Source organism: Suncus etruscus, chromosome 19 (assembly GCF_024139225.1).
Source record: "Suncus etruscus isolate mSunEtr1 chromosome 19, mSunEtr1.pri.cur, whole genome shotgun sequence".
Taxonomy (NCBI): domain Eukaryota; kingdom Metazoa; phylum Chordata; class Mammalia; order Eulipotyphla; family Soricidae; genus Suncus; species Suncus etruscus.
In genome coordinates this window covers 7373132-7396497 of record NC_064866.1, presented here as the reverse complement: position 1 = coordinate 7396497, position 23366 = coordinate 7373132, and the positions used below count along the sequence as shown (strand labels likewise).

The window sequence follows — 23366 nt, the reverse complement described above, 5'->3', positions numbered from 1 at the left end:
TAAAGGCCACTGTTTTTCTTGCCTTTATGAATGTGTGATGGGGGCAGGTCTCCATGAAAAGCAATAATTGTGGAGACGTTTCCCATCACATGCACAGAAGTTGGTTGTTTTCTGGGAAATTTAAGTGCTGAGTGCTTGAGGGCCTAATGGGCTGTGAGGCCCCCAGGAAGTATGTGCCTATTGAAGCCAGGAGAAATCAATCACTGTGACCACAAACTATCTCAATTTATACCTGGGTCCTGCTAAGAATGAGGGAATGGACTCCTTTGTGACAACTCGTCATCTTGAGAGCCAAAGGATAGCCTATCTTTGTGCTTTTCGAAGGCACCAACTGGAGAAGCTCTTGTCAAACACAGATATAGGTGCTTTTTAATTTATTCTTCACATAACAATTACAGGGCTGGACTGTTCATCCTTTGTCTAAAAGGTGAAGAAAGTAACATTAAAAGAAGTTCAGATCATAAATCTATTAAGAAGTTGGGTGAATCTTAAATTTTGTCGAATTCCAGAGCACTCATTAAAAAAAATCATTTTATTTTACCTTTCTTGGGGGGGGCGGGTTGGGAGCCATCCCTGGTGGTGCTCAGGGGTTACTCCTGGCTCTGTGCTCAAAAATCGCTCCTGGCAGGCTCAAGGGACCATATGGGATGCCAGAGATTAAACCCAGGTTCATACCAGTTCCACTGCTTGCAAGACAAATGCCTTACTTCTGTGCTATCTCTCTGGCCCTTATTTTACCTTTTGACATTTTTGTTTGTTTTCTGTTTTGGAACCATACCCAGAGGTACTCAGAGCTTGCTCCTGGCTCTGCTTTCAGGGTCATTCCTGGCAGAGCTGAGGATACCAGGGTTGATAGTGTGAAGAAAAGCACCTTACCTGTTATATTTATTATCTCTCTAGTAACAAATGTTTGGCATTTTGAAAAGGAATAAGTTTAAAAATCACAGGACAGGGGCCAGAGAGATAGTATGGAGGTAGGGTGTTTGCCTTGCATGCAGGACAGTGGTTCGAATTCCAGCATCCTGAGCCTGCCAGGAGCGATTTCTGAGCACTGCTGGGTGTGACCCCCGCCCCAAAACAAACAAACAAACAAACAAATATCACAAGACAATACTAAGTAAGAAAATTACAACACGTTGCCTTTGAACTTACCTGTCAAATCCATCTTTATATGAGTCTTATCATAGCAATGCAAAGTATCTGTCGACATGATTCATTACTGGTAGAACAATTACAGGTTCACATGGTTACATGCATACAAAGAGCCTTCAACAAAATCAATATCCACTTGGGATGCAAACATTAATGTAAGAAGAGCTAATCATCTTCAATTTGATATAAAGCAGCTATAGAGCATCAGCTAGTATCATAAACATATTCAATGCAATACTTTAAGTAAAAGAAATGGACATTAAGAACTAAAGGGGGGCAGAGAGATACATGGGGGTAGAGCATTTGCCTTGCATGCAGAAGGACAGTGGTTCGAATCCCGGCATTCCATATGGTCCCCCGAGCCTGCCAGGAGTGATTTCTGAGTGTAGAATCAGGAGGAACCCCTGAGCGCCGCCAGGTGTGATCCAAAAACCAACCCCTCCCAAAAAAAAATAGAATTAAAATTGCCAGCATGGGCAGGAATGATAGTACAGCAGGTAGGACACTCCTTTCAATCCAAGGTTTGAGCCCCACACCTAAATGGTCCCCCGAATACCAGGAGTACTCTCCGAGTACAGTCAGTAGTAACACCTGAGCATAGCCAGGTGTATCCCCAAACAAAATAAAATTACAAATTTCCACTATTAATTAATAACTGTACTCTAAACTAATATAATGTACAGTCTAATATATATAAGTAATTCAACAAGCTATGTGACCCAAAGATCAGTATAGAAATTACTTAAATATTTTTACTAATCAATACACGTGATCTTTTTTATTCCCCCACCAACCCCAGTACACATGATCTTAAATATTTCCCTATACTGCAGAGCTCCTAGAACTCCAGATCTCAGTATCCTAAACTAGACGCTATCTCTCCTTCATCACTGGATAATATTTAGTAAGAATCTACATGGGGCCAAGTGTTTGGCTAGAATTCAAGACTTTAAAGACAGTACCAAAAGATGGTCTAGCTTCATGAACCCTGGAATTTACTGGTTTCATGCCAGGGTCTTCATTTATAGTCAGGCATATTGGGTCCTTTCAAAGGCAGGGCTGCAGACAATACCAATCAAAACAATGCCTGAATACAATTTGGTCTGATTGAATTGAATACAATCAGACCAAATTGTATTCAACCTCAAGAAAGTGATCAGAGACAAAGAGGGGCACTACTTACTGATCAGGGGAACATTAGATCAAGAAGTGCTAACCCTGGTCAATATCTATGCACCTAATGTAAAGTCACCAAAATATGTGAGGCAACTACTGACAAACCTGGAGAAACACATGAAGGGAATTGTGATAATAGTAGGGGACCTCAATACTCCACTATCACCACTGGACAGATCCTCCAAACAGAAAAATAGTAAAGAAATAAGAGCTCTAAATGAAAAATTAGAAGAATTAGGGCTAATAGACTTATATAGAGCCCTCCATCCCCAGAAAGTAGAATACACATTCTTCTCAAACCCACATGGAACCTTCTCCAGAATAGATCATGTCTTAGGATACAAAGCCAACCTATTTAAGACCACAAAGGTAAGGATCATTAGAAGTACCCTTTCAGATCACTATGCAACAGAGCTTATAATTGATGTCAAGAAGAAGCAATGGAGGAAAACTAATACCTGGAGATTGAACAACATACTGCTTAACAACAGCTGGATCAAAGAACAACTCAAGGAGGAAATAAAAAGATTCCTTGAGACGAATGACAATGAAGAGACAACATGTCAGAATTTATGGGATACAGCAAAAGCAGTACTTAGGGGGAAACTCATAGCATTACAGGCCTATGTTAAGAAACAGGAAAATAACAAAACCAACAGTTTAAAAGATCACCTCAAAGAATTGGAACAACAGCAACAGAGAAATCCAACCACAACCAGAAGGCAAGAAATCATAAAAACCAGAGCAGAAATAAACAACATAGAGACTAAGAAAACAATACAAAAAATCAATGAGACCAGGAGTTGGTTTTTCGAAAAAATAAATAAGATAGACAAACCATTGGCAAAACTTACCAAAAAAAAGAGGGAAAACACCCAAATCACTAGGATCACGAATGAAAGGGGAGAGATTACAACAGAACCCCAAGAAATACAACATATCATGAGATCATATTATGAACAACTATATTCAACTAGGCTAGAGAACCCACCAGAAATCGACAGATTCTTGGACAAACACCCTCTTCCAAGACTGGAAAAGGAAGACCTAGAAACTCTAAACAGTCCAATCACTTCAGAGGAAATTGAAGACGTAATTAAAAGACTCCCTAAGAACAAATGCCCAGGCCCAGATGGATTTACAGGTGAATTCTATCAAACATTTCAAGAAGACTTATTACCACTGTTCCATAGGCTTTTCAAAACCATAAAAAAAAACAGGAATCCTCCCCAACTCCTTTTATGAGGCTAATATCACACTCATTCCTAAAGAAGGCAAAGACACCACCAAAAAAGAAAACTATAGACCAATCTCATTAATGAACATTGATGCAAAGATACTTAACAAAATCTTAGCAAACCGAATCCAACACCTCATTAAAAAGATCATACATCATGATCAAGTGGGATTCATCCCAGGAATGCAAGGTTGGTTCAACATACGCAAATCAATCAACATTATACACCACATCAACAACATGAAGGACAAAAACCACATGATCATATCAATCGATGCAGAGAAGGCGTTTGACAAAATCCAACATCCGTTCATGTTAAAGACACTCAGCAAAATAGGGTTAGAAGGCACCTTCCTTAAGATAGTTACAGCTATTTATGAAAAGCCTACAGCCAACATTATACTTAATGGCGAGAAACTAGAAGCATTCCCACTAAGGTCAGGAACTAGGCAAGGCTGTCCACTCTCTCCACTCTTATTCAATATAACCTTAGAAGTCCTAGCAATAGCAATCCGACAAGAGAAGGGAATCAAAAGAATTCAAGTAGGGAAAGAGGAGCACAAGCTAGCTCTATTTGCTGATGATATGATGATATACATCAAAAACCCTAAAGAATCCACAGAAAAACTACTAGAAACAATCAACCAATACAGTAAAGTGGCTGGATACAAAGTCAATACACAAAAGACAGTAGCGTTTTTATATACAAACAATGAAGTTGAGGAGAGAGAGATTAAAAATACAATTCCATTTAAGATAGTATCAAAAAATATCAAATACCTAGGAATCAACCTTACAAGAGAAGTGAAAGATCTATACCAGGGAAACTTCAAAACACTTCAGAAAGAAATTGAAGATGATCTAAAGAAATGGAAGAACATCCCATCCTCATGGATAGGTAGAATTAACATAGTCAAAATGACTATTTTACCCAAATTGCTATATAGATTTAATGCAATCCCTATCCAAATCCAGACACAATTCTTTAAAGAAATAGAACAATCAATTATAAAATTCATTTGGAACCATAGAAGACCCAGGATAGCTAAACACATTCTGAAAAATGAGAAGTTGGGAGGTATCTCCTTACCTAACTTGAAACTATACTATAAAGCCATAGTAATAAAAACAGCATGGTACTGGAACAGAGACAGGACCTCAGACCAGTGGATTAGAACAGAATTCCCAGACATAAACCCCCAGATATATAGCCAACTAATATTTGATAAAAGAGGCAAGAATATGAAATGGAACAAAGAAAGCCTATTCAACAAATGGTGTTGGTACAACTGGAAACTCATATGCACGAAAGTGAAAATCGACCCATATCTCACTCCTTATACAAAAGTCAACTCAAAATGGATCAAAGATCTGGAAATCAGACCTGAATCTATAAAGTTTATCGAGAATAAAATAGGCAGAACACTCGAAGACCTTTATATTAAAAGGGTCTTTGAGAATGGAGCACCAATGGCAAAAACGTTAGCATCAACTATAAACAAATGGGACTATATCAAACTAAAAAGCTTCTGCATGGCAAAAGAAACCCTACTTAATGCAAGAAGACAGCTAACAGAATGGGAAAAAATCTTTTCACTTGATATATCAGATAAAGGGCTGATATCTAGAACATACAAAGCGCTCAGAAACCTGAGTCCTTCAAAACCAAACGAAGCCATAAAAAAATGGGGAGACGAAATGAATAGACATTTCTCTGAGGAAGAGAGAAGGATGGCCAACAAACACATGAAAACATGCTCACCTTCACTCATCATCAGGGAGATCCAAATCAAGACAACAATGAGATACCACCTCACACCAGTGAGGTTGGCTCACATCAAAAATAATGGGAACAACCTTTGTTGGAGAGGATGTGGTATGAAAGGAACTCTCATTCATTGCTGGTGGGAATGCCCCTTGGTCCAACATCTATGGAGAAAAGTCTGGAGAGTGCTCAAAGAACTCAGAATTGAGCTGCCATTTGACCCAGCAATTGCTCTCCTAGGCATATATCCCCAAGATGGAAGGACATTCATTCCAAAATACATATGCACCCCACTATTTATTGCAGCACTCAGTATAATAGCCAAATCTTGGAACCAACCTCGATGTCCAACAACAGATGAATGGATCATTAAGATGTGGTACATATATACAATGGAATATTACATGGCAGTTAGAAATGATACAATCACAGACTTTGCAGCAACGTGGATGGACCTAGATCATGTTATGTTAAACGAAGTAAGTCAGAAGACAAAAGAAAAACACAGAATGGTAGCACTATTCTGAAACACCTAGAATACATAAAAAAACAAAAAAAGGACATTGAAGAAGCATAACTGCTAGAACCACAAAGAAAGACTTCATAAACTCCATTCCCTGATCTGCACAGCCACCAAGATCTCTAGAAACAGGTCTGATTTTACCATCCAAGATAAAGTAGAAGTCTTCCACATACCACGAAAGCAGCAAGAGGAGAATAAATGATCTATTTTTTTGACGTCTTTATTTTGGTGTGGAGATTACGGTTGATGTCTCCAATATTATTTTATTTTATTTTGTTTTGTCTTTCTCTTTCTTTTTTGCACTTGAGTATGATTTGATTTCAGAACCGAGATTATTGTGTGGTGCCTGTCTTTATTGTTGTGGTGCTTATCGGTTATTTAATTCGATATTTTTTTGTGTGTGTGTGTGTGTATTGTTGTGGTATTTTAATTACTTTTTTCACATCCTCTCTCAAACTGAGGTTGGAAGCCTCTAGACAGGACTCTGCCTATTTTCAGTATATTTGATTTTTGATTGAGAAGAGGACATATTAGGTGATGGGTATTCCCCTGATTTAATGTGAATATGTACCCAAAATACTACAGTGAAAGATATGTAAGCCATTATGGAAAAAAAAAATTGTGTTTTTAATCAGAAACTTTCTTTGACTTACATGTATTATTATTATATTAATTATATTATATGTTATGTTATGTCACTATATTATGTTATATTAGTTTACCTTATTAGGTTAATCAATTTTGTCCTTTAAATGAATTCTTACTTAAAAAAAAAAAAAAAACAACTTTAGTTTGCCCTGAAGAAAAAAAAAATAAATAAAAGATAAAATAAGGCCTCCCAATTCTTACCACAGGCTGTGTTCTTTACACTGGCTGTATAGAAAGAGGAGGTACAGTAAAGGCACCCCATATACACCTCAACACAGGCCCCTTGCCGGGTATGTATTGTGAATTGGGGGACAAAAAAAAAAAAAAAAAAAAAAACAATGCCACTTAAAATTTTTTCTTCCCCCTCAGCCTTATAGTCCCAGGGCTGATGCTGGAGTCAAGGATGCAAGCTAAAGGGATAAAGTGGATCCGGGTCCATCTGAGCCTAACCAATGAGGTCCCCTCACATTAGGGAAGTCCTGCCTCCACTGCAATGTGGGCCAATCTCTTCTCACCACTCATGCATTACTACCTGGATGAGTTACATATGCTAGGAGCAAGCTGCCATCATGGCAGAGTGCTTCTTCTCAAGCTGAGAGAGAACTGAAAGGAAGACTTTTGGAGATAGGACCATGCAGGGAACATGGAGAAGCCACCTGGGAAGTGAGTGCCTCCAAGAACAGAAATAGGTGACACAGGTGTGTTCTTGGGGAAGAGGGCTTTTATTTCTCATCTCTCTGTCCCAACATCTGGGATATAAAATTCTACCAGCTCATATGGCTGGAATCTAACCTACGTTTATGAAATTCTTACCCAATATGATTTCCTTCTGATAGCTGAGAAAATGGACCCAAAAAAGCCTGAACAGTTTGATCAAGCCATCTGCCAGGAGGCAGCAGAAACCAAGTCAGAGCTCAGGCAGGTCCACTGGCATCTACAGGAATGTGAACATATCTCTGGGCACAAGAGGAGACTCCAGAGCTTGAGAAAGATAAGGGAAGGAGGCCAAGAGTCAGGAGGCTGATAGAGGCAGAGGGAGAGGTCATGCCAATCATTTCTAGATGATTTCAAGTTCCAGTTACCACAATTGGCTGCAGAAGGAGGTGCTGGCTTGGCCTCCCAGAAGTCAGAAGTGACCTTTGAGCCCACGTCCAGGGCCTCCTTTTACAGCCAAAGATACCCAGGTTTGGGGATATTTAGTGGTCTCCCTGTTCCAAGCTTGCACCCCCATCTCCTGACTCCCCTCCTCAAATCCTGCATGATGGAGTTGAGTTCTCCATGTCCAGGGCCCTTTGAACTTCTGAACACTGCCTCTGGGAAGTCACAGAGCCAGTATTGCTTCTCATCACCACAACCTTGTTTTGGGGACCTAAAAAAAAATCTGCCCCCTCTGTCACATGAACTTAAGGAGAATGGAAAATTCCAGGCCACTGGCCAACACCCCTGCTAGGGATCCTCCTTGTTCAGCCCTGCCTCCCAGAACTCCCCCTACCAGTTAATATTTCACTGTGCTGAGACTTTCGGGAACAAAGAACACAGAGCTGGCCTTGAGGGGCAAAGGTTGGCGGCTGGGGGGTGCCCCCACGCGGCAGCAGCAAGTGGACTTTAGGGAAGATCCGCCTTACCTCTGCAGGAAAGCAGGTGGTAGGTGTGGCTGCCACAGAGCAGACACACCCCTCTGAATCACCTTCCCGCTAGATGAAGGTCACAAGGGAAAGCCAGGGGCTTCTCAGGATGAAAGAAATGGGGACCAGGCAGGCATGCCCAAGTTTGCCTGCTATCCCAGAGAGAGCTGAAGGTGTGGGGAGTGCTGGCTCTCTCTCAGCTATCTGTTCCCTCCCAACCCTTCTCTTGATGCATCCAGGGGAGCATCAACAGACTGGTGGCTTCCATGGCCCTCAAATTCCAACCTGGTAAGGAAACTCAACCAGAGCTGATGCAAGCTCCACCAGATACTAGGAACCTATTAGGAGTTACCATTTTTGCGTTTCTTCCTGAGCAAAGAGAATAAGCAGGCAATGGCATGGTAATTCAGCTGTTTTCCAGAGGAAGAGATGGGCTTCCTGCAGAATTCTTCCTTGATTCGGTATTGAGGGGCACTACCTAGAGCCAAGCTGAACCCCACCCAAAACACAAAGGCTCTTGTGGAGCATGTAGGGAGGACTCATGGAGGTCTCACACCTGCATAGGTTCTGCCTTAAAAATCCTCTAAGGGGGGCCCGGAGAGATAGCACAGCGGTGTTTGCCTTGCAAGCAGCCAATCCAGGACCAAAGGTGGTTGGTTCGAATCCCGGTGTCCCATATGGTCCCCCGTGCCTGCCAGGAGCTATTTCTGAGCAGACAGCCAGGAGTAACCCCTGAGCACTGCCGGGTGTGGCCCAAAAATACAAAAAAAAAAATCCTCTAAGGGAACCCAATAAAACAGAATGAACACCTCAGAGCATCTTCAGGCAATAAATAAAACTATATTTATTTTTTTAAAAAACTTTATGTATTGATTGATGAATTGGTTGGTTGGTTTGGGGGCCACACCCAGCGGCATTCAGGGGTCACTCTGGGCTTCTGCATTCATAAATCACCCCTGGCAGGCTGGGGGACCATATGGGATGCTGGGAATTGAACTAGGTCCTTCTAGGTTGGCTGCATACAAGGCAAACGCCCTAGCACTGTGCTATCTCACCTGCCTTCACAAATAAAATTAAAAATAAATAAATAATATTTTTAAAAAATTCTCCAAGGGAGCAGAGAGATAGTATAGTGGGTAGGTTGTTTACCTTAAACATGGCTAACTTGGGTGCCATCTCTGGCAACCCATAGGGATTCCAAGATCTGCCAGGCATGATTCCTGAGTGCAGTGCCAGGAGTAGACCTTGAGCACCTTGATTCTGGTGTGACCCCCAAAATCAATTTTTCTAAAAAAAATGTCTGATCTCTCTTTAGAGAGAATTCAGAAGGAGCAGATGACCCCTACAGGGGTCAAACAGGAAAGAGAAGTAGGGCAGATTTCTTGAAGGAGTGGACAAATCCAGGCAGACAACCATGTTCTAAACCAGTGATTTGAAATGGCATCGAAAGCCAACAGCACAGAGTCCTTTTTTCGTGTTATGAGAGATGGGGTGACCACCGGTGAAGGTTAAATGACCCCATGTGAGCTAAGGAAGAGGTAGATTGAGGAGCCCAAAAGTCAACAAGTTTCAAGGACTTTTTCTGTCTGGAATGCATGTCCCCATTCCTTGTCCCAGATCAGCCCCTAGGCCAGAGAGGAGAGAACAGCCACAGCATGTATAGCTAGAATGTTGGGCATGCACACAGAGTGTGCATGTGGGACAGGCACCCCCTAGGGAGCAAGGCTAAATGTCTGGCTGCACCCCAAGTTCTGACCTGCTAACTGTGCACAGCCCCTCGGTCATTCTTCCCCTCATGTGACCAAGAACCCAATCACAATCAAAGCTGAACAAATGCCAAACTTTAACCTTATTAAAGTCACTTGTTCTAGTCTTGGCAACTTTAATGTGATTTTACAACTCAGCCCCTGACCGAATCTGGACTAGCCCTAGATCTGGTGGGGCCCATCAGGGGTGACTAATGGCTTTGCAGGTTGGAGGTTTCCTACCAGCTCCGGACTCCCCTCGGCCCCTCTAGAATGATCTCCTATTCTGTCCCAATTGGAAACAGACATTTTCGTATTGTGGGTGGGGGAGAAAGCCAACGAGTACCTTTCAACAGTTCCCCACTGATAGGGCATACAGTCTGGATTAAAGACACGCAGAGGCATGTTGGGCTGTTGTAACCTTGATGAACAGGCCACCGAAATATTATAGGGGATCCAGACAGGAAAATAAGTGGGAGCACTAGAGAAGGAAAAAAAGAGGGAGAGTATTAGGAACGGGGGAGGACAGAAGGCTACTCATGTCTGAGCCACACTGGGGGACCTTGGGGGAGAAATTAGGGCAGGGTCTTGGGGGTATCAGGTCATGTTCCAGGAGTCATTGCCTCCACACTGCAGGATGGAAGTGTCTCTCTTTCAAGAGGAACCCTTTATGCAACGCAAGATCAAAGCTAACAGCTGGGTCTCTGGAAGCAAGTCTGGGAGGAAGATAGAGCCATGTCCCCAACAAGTGCATGAAGAGTGCACTCTACCCTCCCTTCTGCACCACCCCCCAGGCTTCTTCTGGGGGCCACCCCACTCCAGTTCTGTCTCCCCTGCCGGTCTCTAGCATCATCCTTGGAGGTGGGGTCTACATGCATGTAAAGGGCCTGCAAATCCGTGCATGGATGGGTGAGTTCGAAGACAACCCACCAGGAGTAAAAGGTTCATGTGTGTGTGTGTGTGTGTCTATGCCTTTCTGTGTGGTTGTGTGTCTGCATGTATACTTTGTGTGCTGTGTATGTCTTTCTGCGTATCTGTGTATATGTCTGTGTGTACCTTTTTTGCCTGTGTGTGGTTGTATGTATGGGTGTCCATCTGTGTAGGTTTCTATGTGTGTTTCTACATGCCTCTGTGAATGTGTGTGCAAATTGTCTTTGTATTCCTGGATTTGCATGTGTCTTTGTGTGTATCCATGAGTTATTGTTCATACCTATGTTTTGCTTTCTTTCTTTCCTTTCCTTTTTTATTTTTTTATTCTTTTGGTTTTTGGGTCACATATGGCAGTGCTCAAAGGTTACTCCTGGCTCCACACTCAGAAATCACTCCTGGCAGGCTCAAGGACCATAAGGGAAGCCGAGACTTGAACCAATGTCCTTCTGCATGAAAGGCAAACACCTTACCTCCATGCTATCTCTCCAGCCCCCCCTTTATTTGTTTTGTTTGTTTGTTTGTTTGTTTTGGCCACATCCAGCAGTGCTCAGGGCTTACTCCTGGTTTTGCATTCAGAGATCACACCTGGCAGGGCTTGTGGGACCACATGGAGTGCCAGGGATGGAGCCTGGGTTAGCCACATGCAAAGCAAATATCCTCCCTGCTGTACTATAACTGTGGCCCCTCATATCTCTGTCCTTTTCTATGTATTTGTGTGTATGCATGGTGTGTCTATGTGTGCCTACATGTCTAAATAAATTCATCTCCTGTGAGGCACTGTACAGTTTATTCCTGGGGTTCATTTGTGTTCCCCGTGGATACCCACACCCACCCCTCCTTCTGGCCAAATCCTAATCTCTTCCTCATTTCCATCAATTTTGCATTTTAGGATGTGTAAGTGACACAGAATAACCTTCAGAGGCTTTTTCTCTGCCACGGTTGCATTTAGTTTCACCATATTTTTGTTTTGTTTTATCTTTTTGGGGTCATACCTGGCAGCTTCAGGGGTTACTCCTGCCTCTACACTCAGAAATTGCTTCTGGCAGTCTCAGGGGACCAAATGGGATGCCAGGATTCAAACCACCATCCTTCTGCATGCAAGGCAAATGCCTTATCTCCATGCTATCTCTCCGGCCCCTGCTTGCACCATGTTGCTGCAGAGATCCTAGTGGTTCCCATACTGGACCAGGGATTCCGATGGCTCCCTGGTTCTATTTCTAGAGTCTAATTAATGAATTGTTCCTGTCTTCATCCACACGATGGTCCCTGACAAATGGAATTTGCCACATGGCCATTGCAGAAGTGGCCAAACCAAGGATCGGCTGGTACATCCTGGCCCTACCTACTGTGGGGAGACTTGGGTTTTCCGATCTCAAGACACACACACATACCAACACACAAATTTTCACACTAACTCACCCCACCCATACTCTCCTACCCACACACTATCACTCATCAAAACGAATTTATCCACATCCTTGTGCACACTCAAACATCCTGTCTCATGCCTATACACTCATACTACATAGTTTCATACATTTTTCACTCATACATCCCTACTCACACAATCACGGTCACACAATCTTCACATACTCTAACTCACAGTCACTCAGTCTTAAAAACACACAACACACCCTTAAACACACATGTTCATTCATATTTACACACATTCTTATAAAAAATTGTCTCATCCACATTCTCTCAGATACCCTCATGCCCATACATTCACACATATCTGCACACCCACATTCTTTCTAACACTAGCACACACCCTAACACATTAACACGCTCTCTTTTTTTCCCCCCCAGGTGTGTCTTCCACCTGGGAAGTCTTTTTTCTATTGAATTTCTTCTTTAGGGGGATATTTTTATTTAAACACCTTGATTACAAATATGATCGTAGTTGGGTTTCAGTCATGCAAAACACAACCCCCTTCACCAGTGCAACATTCCCATCACCAATGTCCCAAGCCTCCCTCCTCCCCACCCCACCCCTGCCTATACTCTAGACAGGCTTTCTACTTCCCTCATTCATTCACATTGTTAGGATAGTTCTCAACGTAGTTATTTCTCTAACTGCACTCATCATTCTTTGTGGTGAGCTTTATGAAGTGAGCTGGACCTTCCGGCCCTCCTCTCTTTTGTCTCTGAGAATTATCGCAAAAATGTCTTTTATTTTTCTTAAAACCCATAGATGAGGGAGACTATTCTGCATCTATCTCTCTCCCTCTGACTTATTTCACTCAGCATAATGGATTCCATGTACATCCATGTATAGGAACATTTCATGACTTCATCTCTCCTGACGGCTACATAATATTCCATTGTGTATATGTGCCGTAGTTTCTTTAACCATTCATCTGTTGAGGGGCATCTTGGTTGTTTCCAGAGTTTGGCTATTGTAAATAGCGCTGCAATGAATATAGGTGTGAGGAAGGGATTTTTGTATTGTATTTTTGTTACACATCTCTTATACTCACAACACACTCTTACATAGACTCACACTTTCACATGTAAACTTACACTCTTGGAATTACACATTTCCACATGCATTCTCACATTCTTTTAGACACTTTCACACAGAGACACATGCTTGCACTCACAGTCACAGTGGTGACTATTGCTCACAGTCACAGTGGTGACCTGTTCATTCCTACTATCCACTCTAAACTGAGGGTATTTTCTGAATTGACCTCCCAGAGGTCAACCCACTTCCCTATTGTAGCCTCAGAACTCCCCCTGTTGTGCTCACACTGAGCTGTTGCTGTATTGGGGTTTCTGACTCACAGAGGGATGTGGGGAAGTGGGGAAGGACCAACCCAGGGGGAAGCACCCATCCATTCTGGGACAACAGTTGGGACTCAGCAAGAGAAAGACCCCAGAATCCCTCCTATCCTTGACTCCTCACTTTCTCAGACTGCCCTGCCCCTCCCAATCAGTTGCCACCCCTCCTCTCTGAAACCCCAAGTTTCTGGTTTGGTGCAGCTTCCTCTTGGAGACTAGTAAGGTTGAGGGGAGATATGATGGAGATAGTGGGATTAGGGTTGGGACCTGGAAAGACTGTATAGACCCAGACAGGAAGCTTAAGGGAGTAAGTCTGAGGGAGGAGCCATCGTAGCTGCCTGAAGTCTGCTTCCCCTTGCCACATTGTCTTGCTCCTCACAGGACTTGTCTTGGCCCACAGACAAGTGCTGAAGGAAAGGGTGTGTGTGTGTGTGTGAGTCCCACCTCCTCAGTCCTAGGGCCTAGGTCAGGACTTCTCCCCATACAACTTTCACTGAGAGGTTGAGGGACCTATAGGACAGGGCTGTGAGTTTCCATGACAGGCAGGGGCTCCCCAAAAGAACAGGTGGAATAAAACCTAAATGATGGGGTCACCTCAGAGTCCCAGAGTGGCTGCTTCAAAACTGGCATCCCTGTGGGCCACTCCCCCATCTTCAATTGTGGAGCTCGACTAGCATCTCTCCCTCTTCCTTCTTTTTCAGATGTCCACAGACTTATGAGCTGAGGTCTCTATATAAGACTATAAGAGTTAGGATTCCTCTTATAGATAGCATTAACCAGCATTCTCCCTGGCCAGTTGCACATCAGAAACTCAGTGTTTCCTCTGTGGCAAAGCCCAGCAGTCACACCCACACCCCACAACTGCTGCCATGCCAACAGCCCAACTTCACTGCTTCACAACTAATCTCAAAACTGAAATTCTAATACACAGATCTTGGTGCTCCTGGAGTGTGTGGCCACATATGCAGCTGTGTAACACCTCCAAATCCCACAATACGACAACCCAGTAGGAGCACAGCAAATTAGATGTAAAAATAGCACAGCAGCCAACTATGCTCAATAAGCTAAAATAATAATACTGAGGGCAACAAACAGCTCAGTAAACCTTCAGACAATGACTTCAATAACCGCATTATGGGATATAAAATTTTTCACAAACTGTCTTGGATTGACCTATTTTTTTTATCATTTCACTTTTCATTTTGTTAGAACAGGCAATATAAAATAAATTATTTTGTGCCTGCTTAGGGGAAAGGCTCGTGTGATGGGTGGGAAACGGGATAGTAATAGAGGAAAGGTCACATAGTGGTAGGGTTTGGTTTGAATTGGTTTGAATTTGGTTTGAATTGGTTTGGTTTTGAATGCCTGCAACAACAACTTTATATAGCCTGGTGTTTAAATAAAACGGAAACAAACAGTGTTTCCTTAATGAACTCTATTCATTGACCATTATCTGATGGCTCAAAATAGCCCCAGCTCCTGGCCTTTGTTTTTGAAGATAAAAATTCACCCTAAGCCCAAACACCAAGACTAGGTCTGAGAGGAGTAAGGTGTTTGCCTTTACCTGGACAATCCAGATTCAATTCCTGGTACCCCATATGGTCCCTAAGACCCTCCAGGAATGATTTCTCATCATAGAGCCAGGAATAAGCCCTGAACATTGTCAAGTATGACCTAAACCAACCCCCAAAAAAAATCTCCAAGGCCTAAGCGATCCTGTAAGTTATCTGCCTGCTGGCACACATGGCTATTGGCCATGATCCCTGAGTCAGAGGGACCGCTATGGGAAGAACAGTCTTTCTATCATGTTTAGACCTGCAGCTACTAGTCCCTAGAGAAACATCATCTGAATTTCCTTTAATCAATTTTGATGTGTGTGTAAGGGGGAGGTTTACTCAGAACATTAGAACCCTAAAGTCCACAAGAATCCAATTCTGCACAAAAAGGTTCTTTCCAACCTGGGAGGCCCCAGGGAAGAAATTCCTTCAAGGAAGACCTGCACCCTGCTCTGAGCACTCTACCCCTTCCCAACTACCTGGCTGGACTCCCACCTCACCCTCTCCCTGCAGGTACCCATTACCTAGCCAGCACCTCCATGCTGCAGCCATGGTAGAGGTCTTGGGCTAGGCCAAGTCTCCAGGCAGGAAGGTTCCTAGGGACTGTGAGTGCTGGAAGAGTGTCACAGTGTTAGGTAGGAGAAAGGAAAAGGACATGCTGGGAGGGTGGAGGGGCATGGCCAACAGTTTGTCCTTTCTCCTATTGCTCAGGGAAAACAGGGTGGCATGTGTTGTTTCTGGTTGCTTTCCTTGAAACAGAGCTTCCGGCCCTGATTGAAACTGAAGTGCAAGTTAATGTTTGCTGAGTTGCCTCACTGGAGTCAGGCCAACTGAGAAGCAAAGCAGCTAGAGGAATTCATGGTGACCCCTAGAAGCCCATCCAAGGCAGGGGTGTGAGCTGGGGTGGAGAGAGGCAGCCCTGTCTGTCTGGGTTCAGAATCAGTGGGGGCTCCCTGGCTTCCCAGCTTCCGTGGCAATTTCTCCATTTCTGATGTCCCTGCCCCAGCCAGCTCTGCTCACCTCTAGTCACCTGTCCCTGGGGCGTCCCCACCCTCCTTGGGAACAGGGTGTTCTGTGCCCTGGGCCTGTGGGAGGTCTTGCCTAGGTTCCGGATGCTTAGTCAGGGGTGCAAGAGAAGGATGTGGAGAGGAAAGTCATCATTGATAAAGCTGAGAGGGGAGAGAAAAAAAAATAAGGCCTGTTCTGGGGCTACCCCCCTCCCTTTCTGGCTCTTACTATTGATAAGAAGCAAAGCAGACAGACTGGTTATTTTGGGGGAGTTTTTTATTCCCAAGTGGTGCTCAGAAGGCCTGGGGGGCCTTGGCTGGTAATTATTCATATTCAACTGAATGGGCAGGTCAATACAAGGCCTGAGGACCCTGCAATGCTCAGATTCTGGGTGCTGGGGTTTCTGGGGTCACTCCAGCAGTGCTTTGGGGTCTCAAGATCAAATCTGGAGATCTTCAATATTGTCTGGAGGTGCACCCTATGATCTTTAGGGGCCATATGGGGGTGCCGGGGATCGAATCAGGGTCAGCTACATGCAATGTAAGCACCTGAGCCCCTGTTGTATCTCTCAAGCCCAAAGAGCACAAGATCTAAACTGAAAAGAAAGTAACCTTTTGCTCTCTCCTTTGTCCCCTTTGCCCCCTTTGTCATGTTTGTGGCAGAAATGGCAGAAATCTGGGGGAAATCATAGCCTTGAGTGTAGGCAGTGGCCTCCTCATGGTGATGTCCACATCCTCAACTGTGGTACATGATGCAGCCTGGATACAGCTGGGATCAAACTCTTGGCCTGTGGCCTTATGGCCATGTTCTCCCATTGAACTATCCCAGGCCCCTGCCCTCAGATTTCACACATCAGATTTGCAATTCTACCCGGCTTCATGATGGAACTCTGCAGAGCCATGGCAGAGAGGTGGCCGTTATGTGCCAAATACAAGTCCTGCAAGAGTGGGAACAATGGTGCTCCTACACAAGGGACTCTTGGGAATAAAATCTGTATAGAGCCTCACAAACCAGCATGATGGGGCTCCAGTGGAAGAAGCCACTGGCAGAACATTCAGACCTGGGCTGGCTCTGTAGGCAAATTTGGGCTGCGAATGAACTTTACCCGAGGATTAGAAGCACCTCCCTGGCACTTGGCTGCTTTCTGGAAGCCCCCAGTAGCCAAGTAGTTATGTCTCCATGATGTCATCCTAAGACAAGCCCCAACTCCTAGGAGAAAGATGGGCCAGGGCATAAAGGCTGTCCTGTCCTATATTGGCCTAAAAGTGCATTCGTTTTATCAAGTCTCCAGCTTGATAGAGGCCTTCCAGGACTCTATAGGCAAAGGTCAGCTAAGGGCAGGCCAATGAGCTGTCCCTTGGGCTGCACTCCATGACTTGGCCTTTGGCAGAACAAAGGAGCCTCATTTGGAATAGCTGCCTTCGGTCGAGTGCTGCTACCTGCTGGCAGAAGGGGCTACTGCCTGCTTCGAGGTGAGCAGAGGCCTCTGATGGATTGATGGGAGCATCTCAGAGTACCTGGGACACACAGGCTGGGCACCATCTCCTAGACTACCCAGCCAAATCTCTATAGAGAAGCAGAAGACATCTCCCTCCCAGAGGCCCCTGGACAAGTCTATTCTTTCAAATCCTCAGCCAGCAAGAACACTCACTCCCTTTGCTGCGAAATCAGCTTTTGAGCCTGGGAGCCAGTTGTTTGGAAGCCACATCTGGAGCTGGAGGTTACTCCCAGTTCTGAGTTCAGGGGTCAGTCCTGGCATGGCTCAGGGGACATTGCTATGTATTGCAAGAGACCAAACTCTTTCCTCTCCATGCATGATGAGTTCAGCCTTTTGAGCTAACTCCTTAGCCCTGGGCATATTTTTAGAGGAATGCTATGGGGGAGTTGCTCCCAGAGTTTGGCAGAGAAGACCTTGAATGTTCCATGCTTGTCAGAACAAGGCAATAAGATGCATGAGGCCAGGAGGGCCATTCCAGCAATGCCAGGGGCCTTGCAGGTCAGAAAAGCAAACTCAGAGACTACACACACACACACACACACACACACACACACACACACACACACACACACACTCACACACGCTTGGCATATGCTCTAGTCTTGTAGCTCTCTCCTGGGCCTAGTATGTAGGAACATTACACGCTGCAATGAAGCTTGTAATTGGTCCGAGCTGGTAAACAGGCGCCATGGAAATTGGCAAATACTACCCGAATGTCCTCACCTCCATTTCTTGCCGTGGCCCAGAATGGGAGAGACTAAAGTTATCAGACTCGACTATCGCTGGCCTATTCATGGGGCTTTTCTCAAACCAGCAATCCTGGAATCCATGACCAAAAGGGATCTGTTCTGAAGTGCAGGAAATGTGTTGGCCCCAAACGCTTCTTTTTCTTTTTTTAAAACTCCCTAAGAAAAAGGAAAATCACAGTTAAAGACCACCCCCCCCCCAAGGAGAAGGCTCTGAGTCCTGTTTTCTGTACATCTGACATCCCCTTCATTGCCCATTTGCAATGAGGATAAGAACACATTCTCATCATGGCAGCTGTTGGGGTGTGTGTGATGCTTTCATTCATTCATTCATTCATTTCAGTTTTGTTTTGTTTTATTTAGGGGCCACAACCTGCAGTGCTCCGGGAAACTCCTGACTCTGCACTCAGGAATCACTTCTGATGATGCTCAAGAGATTGTTATAGATGCTGAGGATTGAACCCGGGTGGGCCACATGCAAGGCATCAAATTTATTTATTTAAATTGTTATGAAGACAAATTGTGTCACCCCACCTTAGACTAAATGCTAATATTACCTGGAGAGATAGACCAGCCCACTTCTAGGAGGGTTCTATGGAAGGTAACAAAGAGGTTACCTGAGGGGTGGAAGGGAAATGAATGAAGCAAGAAGCTGGTTGGAGGAGTTGGCAGCATGGAAGGATAAGAAACAGGATCGAATGGCAGGGCAACTGGAGTAGCCTGCTTAAAAGGTTTAAGCTTAGCTTAGAAGCCGCACATGTTGGCTAAGGCCTTATTAATAATAAAGCTGATGTCTACTGAGCCTGGCTGCTTACGGATAATTACCTCGCTGTCATCCTTATAGCTACAGACCTGCCGGATGGAAAGGGTTGCAGGTATCTGGTCCAGGCTGGAGAAGGAAGGCCTCACTCTCAATCCATCACCATCTACTTCCATCCAGGACTCTATAATTAATATGTAATTCAACAACCATGGTTTTACTGTTGTTCCTAATAAAGATGTTTTAGATCTCCAATATTCTAACACTAATCCGACCACCAATATTCCCTTCTTTACCACTCCTTATGTAGCAAATTTATTTCATATTACTTGCTTTAACAAAACTTAAATAAATGGCAAATAAAATGATCAAAACTTGATTACAAACATGTTGTAGTTGGGTTTCAGTCATAAAACTGAAACTAATGCAACATTCCCACCACCAATGCCCCCTATCTCACTCTTTCCCCACTTCCTGCCTGTATTCGAGACTGGCATCCTACTTCTCTCAAGCATTAACATTGTCATGGTAGTTGTTAGTGTAGTCATTTCTCTAACTACACACCACTCTTTTTTTTTTTTTTTTTTTTTTTTTTGTGGTTTTTGGGTCACACCCGGCAGTGCTCAGGGGAAACTCCTGGCTCCATGCTCAGAAATTGCTCCTGGCAGGCACGGGGGACCATATGGGACGCCAAGATTCGAACTGATGACCTTCTGCATGAAAGGCAAACGCCTTACCTCCATGCTATCTCTCCAGCCCCACACTCATCACTCTTAAGTATTCAGAGAATATTCCTCAGACATACAATCAATTAATCTTCGATAAAGGGGCAAGAAATGCAAAATGGAGCAAGGAAAGTCTCTTCAACAAGTGGTGCTTGGACAACTGGTCAACCACGTGCAAAAAAAGCGAACTTGGACTTCCATTTAATACCATGCACAAAGGTCAAATCCAAATGAATTAAAGACCTTGATATCAGACCCAAAACCATAAGGTATATTGAACAACACGTAGGTAAAACACTCCAGGACATTGAGACTAAAGGCATCTTCAAGGAGGAAACTGCACTCTACAAACAAGTGGAAGCAGAGATAAATAGATGGGATTGTATTAAACTGAAAACCTTCTGCACTTCAAAGGAAATTATGCCTAGGATACAAAAGCCACCCACTGACTGGGAGAATCTATTCACCCAATACCCATCAGATAAGGGGCTAATATAGAAGATATACAAGTTACTGACAGAACTTAACAAGAAAAATATCTAACCCCATCATAAAATGGGGAGAAGAAATGAACAGACAATTTCTCAAAGAAGACATATTAGGGCTTTTGATTAGAATCTCAACATATGGACATGCACCTTGGCTTGGATCCCTCCATGGGAGGCACAGAACCCTGAAAGCACAAACCCCAGGAGTCCATTGCATGGGCTATAGCAATAGTCTCACACATACCATTATCCTCTGACTCTCTCTTCCTGCTGCTCCTCCCTGTTAGACAATGTCTCTTGCTTCCAGTTCCTCCATCCAGTGCTCACTAGAACTCTGAAAACTTTCTAGGAATCAACTTTTGCCTAGATCTCTAATCTCACCTTCATGTATTCTTTGTTTTCTTTCAGGGAGGGGGACCACACCCAGTGATACTCAGGCCTTACTCCTGACTCTGAGCTCAGAAATCACTCCTGGCTTGGGGAACCATATGGGATGCCAGGGATCAAACTGCAACCTGTCCTAGGTCAGCAAGTGCAAGACAAACATCCTACCACTTGCGTCACTGCTCTGACCCTCACCTTCATGTATTCTTGAAGCTTCTGTCACTCGGGAGATAAGATGTGAGATCCCACCTCTAGATTTTCTTTGTTCTGGTTCTTGCCCCTCTGGTCAATTTCTCCCACCCCCAGCCTGTGTGTCTAACCCACTCACAGATGAGAAAATTCTGGACCAAATCTTTCTCTTCCAGGAAGCCTTCCTGGCTGGGATTGAATAACGGTTCTTTTGGGGGTGTTGCTTGAGGACTGTGCATCTTTCTCTATCTGAAAGCACAGTATCTCTGCTAGAGTGACCATGTCCACTGTGGGACCAATGGGTTTGCTCAGTCTGCAGCCAACAAAATTGCAGAGGTGAGTCGGCATTTGGGAACTGGAAGTGAATGAAAAAAAATATTGTTTTGATGGGGGCCACCCTCAACAGTCGGGGCAGAGGCATTGCCATGCTAAGGATCAAACCCAGGGTCTTGCATATTCTAGGCTTGTGGTCTACTGGAGCTATCTCTTGGGTATGGGCTGAACAGCTCACAAAATTGAAATCAGAAAGTTGGTCCTGGGGCTGGAGAGATAACACAGCGGTGGGGCATTTGCCTTGCATGCGGCAGACCCAGGAAAGACCAAATTTGATTTCCAGCATCCCATATGGTCCTCTAGACTGCCAGGGGAGATTTCTGAGTGCAGAGCCAGGAGTGACCCCTGAGCACCACTGGGTGTGGCCCAAGAGCCAATCAATAAAGTTAAAAAAAAAAAGAAAGAAAGTTGGTCCCACTGTACCCACAGTTTTGGATACAAATCCTGGGGCTCATTCTAACATTCAAATGTAGCACCAGAGCTTTGATAAAAGTAGAATTGCTGGGGCTGGAGAGATAGCATGGAGGTAGGGCATTTGCCTTGCATGCAGAAGAATGGTGGTTTGAATCCTGGCATCCCATATGGTCCCCCGAGCTGCCAGGAGCGATTTCTGAGCATAGAGCCTGGAGTAACCCCTGAGTGCTGCTGGGTATGACCCAAAAGCCAAAAGTCAAAAAAAAAAAAAAGTGGGGTTGCTTCTGGGCATTCTGGGGTTGTATTTTGGGAAGTTGGAAGGCAACAGGGGAAGATTTATATCATCTCTCCCCTACTCACTCATATTTTTATTTTAAGGCTTATATAAATGGTAGTTAAAATCTCTGAGAGAAGGGTTATTGGGCAGAGACATTAAGTAACCTAGACCCAAGGGCCATTAATGGGCAAGTGGTCTTGTGTGGGGTGGCCCAACTTTTAAAATTGTTGGCTACAAATAAATTTACAAATTATGCATAATGTTTGCCTTGCATACCTTTTTATTTGCCTACATGGCCAAGGTAGTGTAGAGCTCTGAAGCTCAGGAATTGGGGTGGAAAAGTTTAAGAAACCGTGATTTAGGAGCCAGAGTGATGGCGCAGCGGTAGGGTGTTTACCTTGCACACTGCTGACCCAGGACAGACTATGGTTCGATCCCCCGGTGTCCCATATGGTCCCCCAAGCCAGAAGCAATTTCTGAGCCCATAGCCAGGAATAACCCCTGAGCGTCACCGGGTGTGGCCTAAAATAAAAAACAAAGAAACAAAACAAAACAAAAAACATGATTTAGACAACCCACTCATTTTTCACCATGGAATCTCAGTCCCTGAGAAGTGGGAGGCATTATTTAAGGTCAAGTGGCCAGTGTGGGCTGAACTCTGGCTGCCAGTTACAACACTTAGCTTCCCCAAGCTGTAGTCCCTCACCACTCTCAGTTCCCCAACTGACTCTGTTTCTAGCACTTTCAGTTCCCCAATTCTGTTCCCCCTTAAAGTTTATCCACTTATTCCCAGTCCCTCCCACACTCAGTTCCCCTACGAACTCTGTATATGCCATTTTCAGTTCCCCCAATTTTGTCCCCCATCTGAGTTTTTCCACTGACTTGGAATCCTTCCTACTCCTAGTTCCCCATTGAGTCTGTTTCTGCCACTTTCAGTTTCCCCAATTCTGTTCCCCCTCTGAGCTCTCCCATTGATTCCAGTCCCCCACCCACTCTCAGTTCCCCAATGACTATGTTTCTGCCACTTTCAGTTCCCCCAATTCTGTTCTCCCTCTGAGTTCTTCCATTGACTCCAGTCCCTCCCACTCTCAGTTCCTCATTGACTCTGTTTCTGCCACTATCAGTTTCCCCAATTCTATTCCTCCCTGAGTCCTTTCACTGACTCTCAGTCCCTCCCACAATCAGTTCCCCATTGACGCTGTGTCTACCATTTTCAGTTCCCCCAATTCTGTTCCCCATCTAAGTTCTTCCACTGACTTGGAGTCCTTCCTACTCCTAGTTCCTCATTGACTCTGTTTCTGCCACTTTCAGTTCCCCCAATTCTTGTGTCCCCTCTGAGTTCTTCCATTGACTCCAGTCCCTCCCACTCTCAGTTCCCCATTGACGCTGTGTCTACCATTTTC

At 44.3% G+C, this 23366-nt stretch overlaps 1 non-coding gene across 1 annotated transcript; it reads left to right on the top strand.

Annotated features, from left to right (window-relative positions):
* Positions 1-6685: 6685 nt before the first annotated feature.
* Positions 6686-6818, top strand: LOC125997783 (small nucleolar RNA SNORA51). Its single transcript, XR_007491802.1, has one exon. It is a non-coding gene; the product is annotated as a small nucleolar RNA SNORA51 (small nucleolar RNA).
* The last annotated feature ends 16548 nt before the right edge of the window (positions 6819-23366 follow it).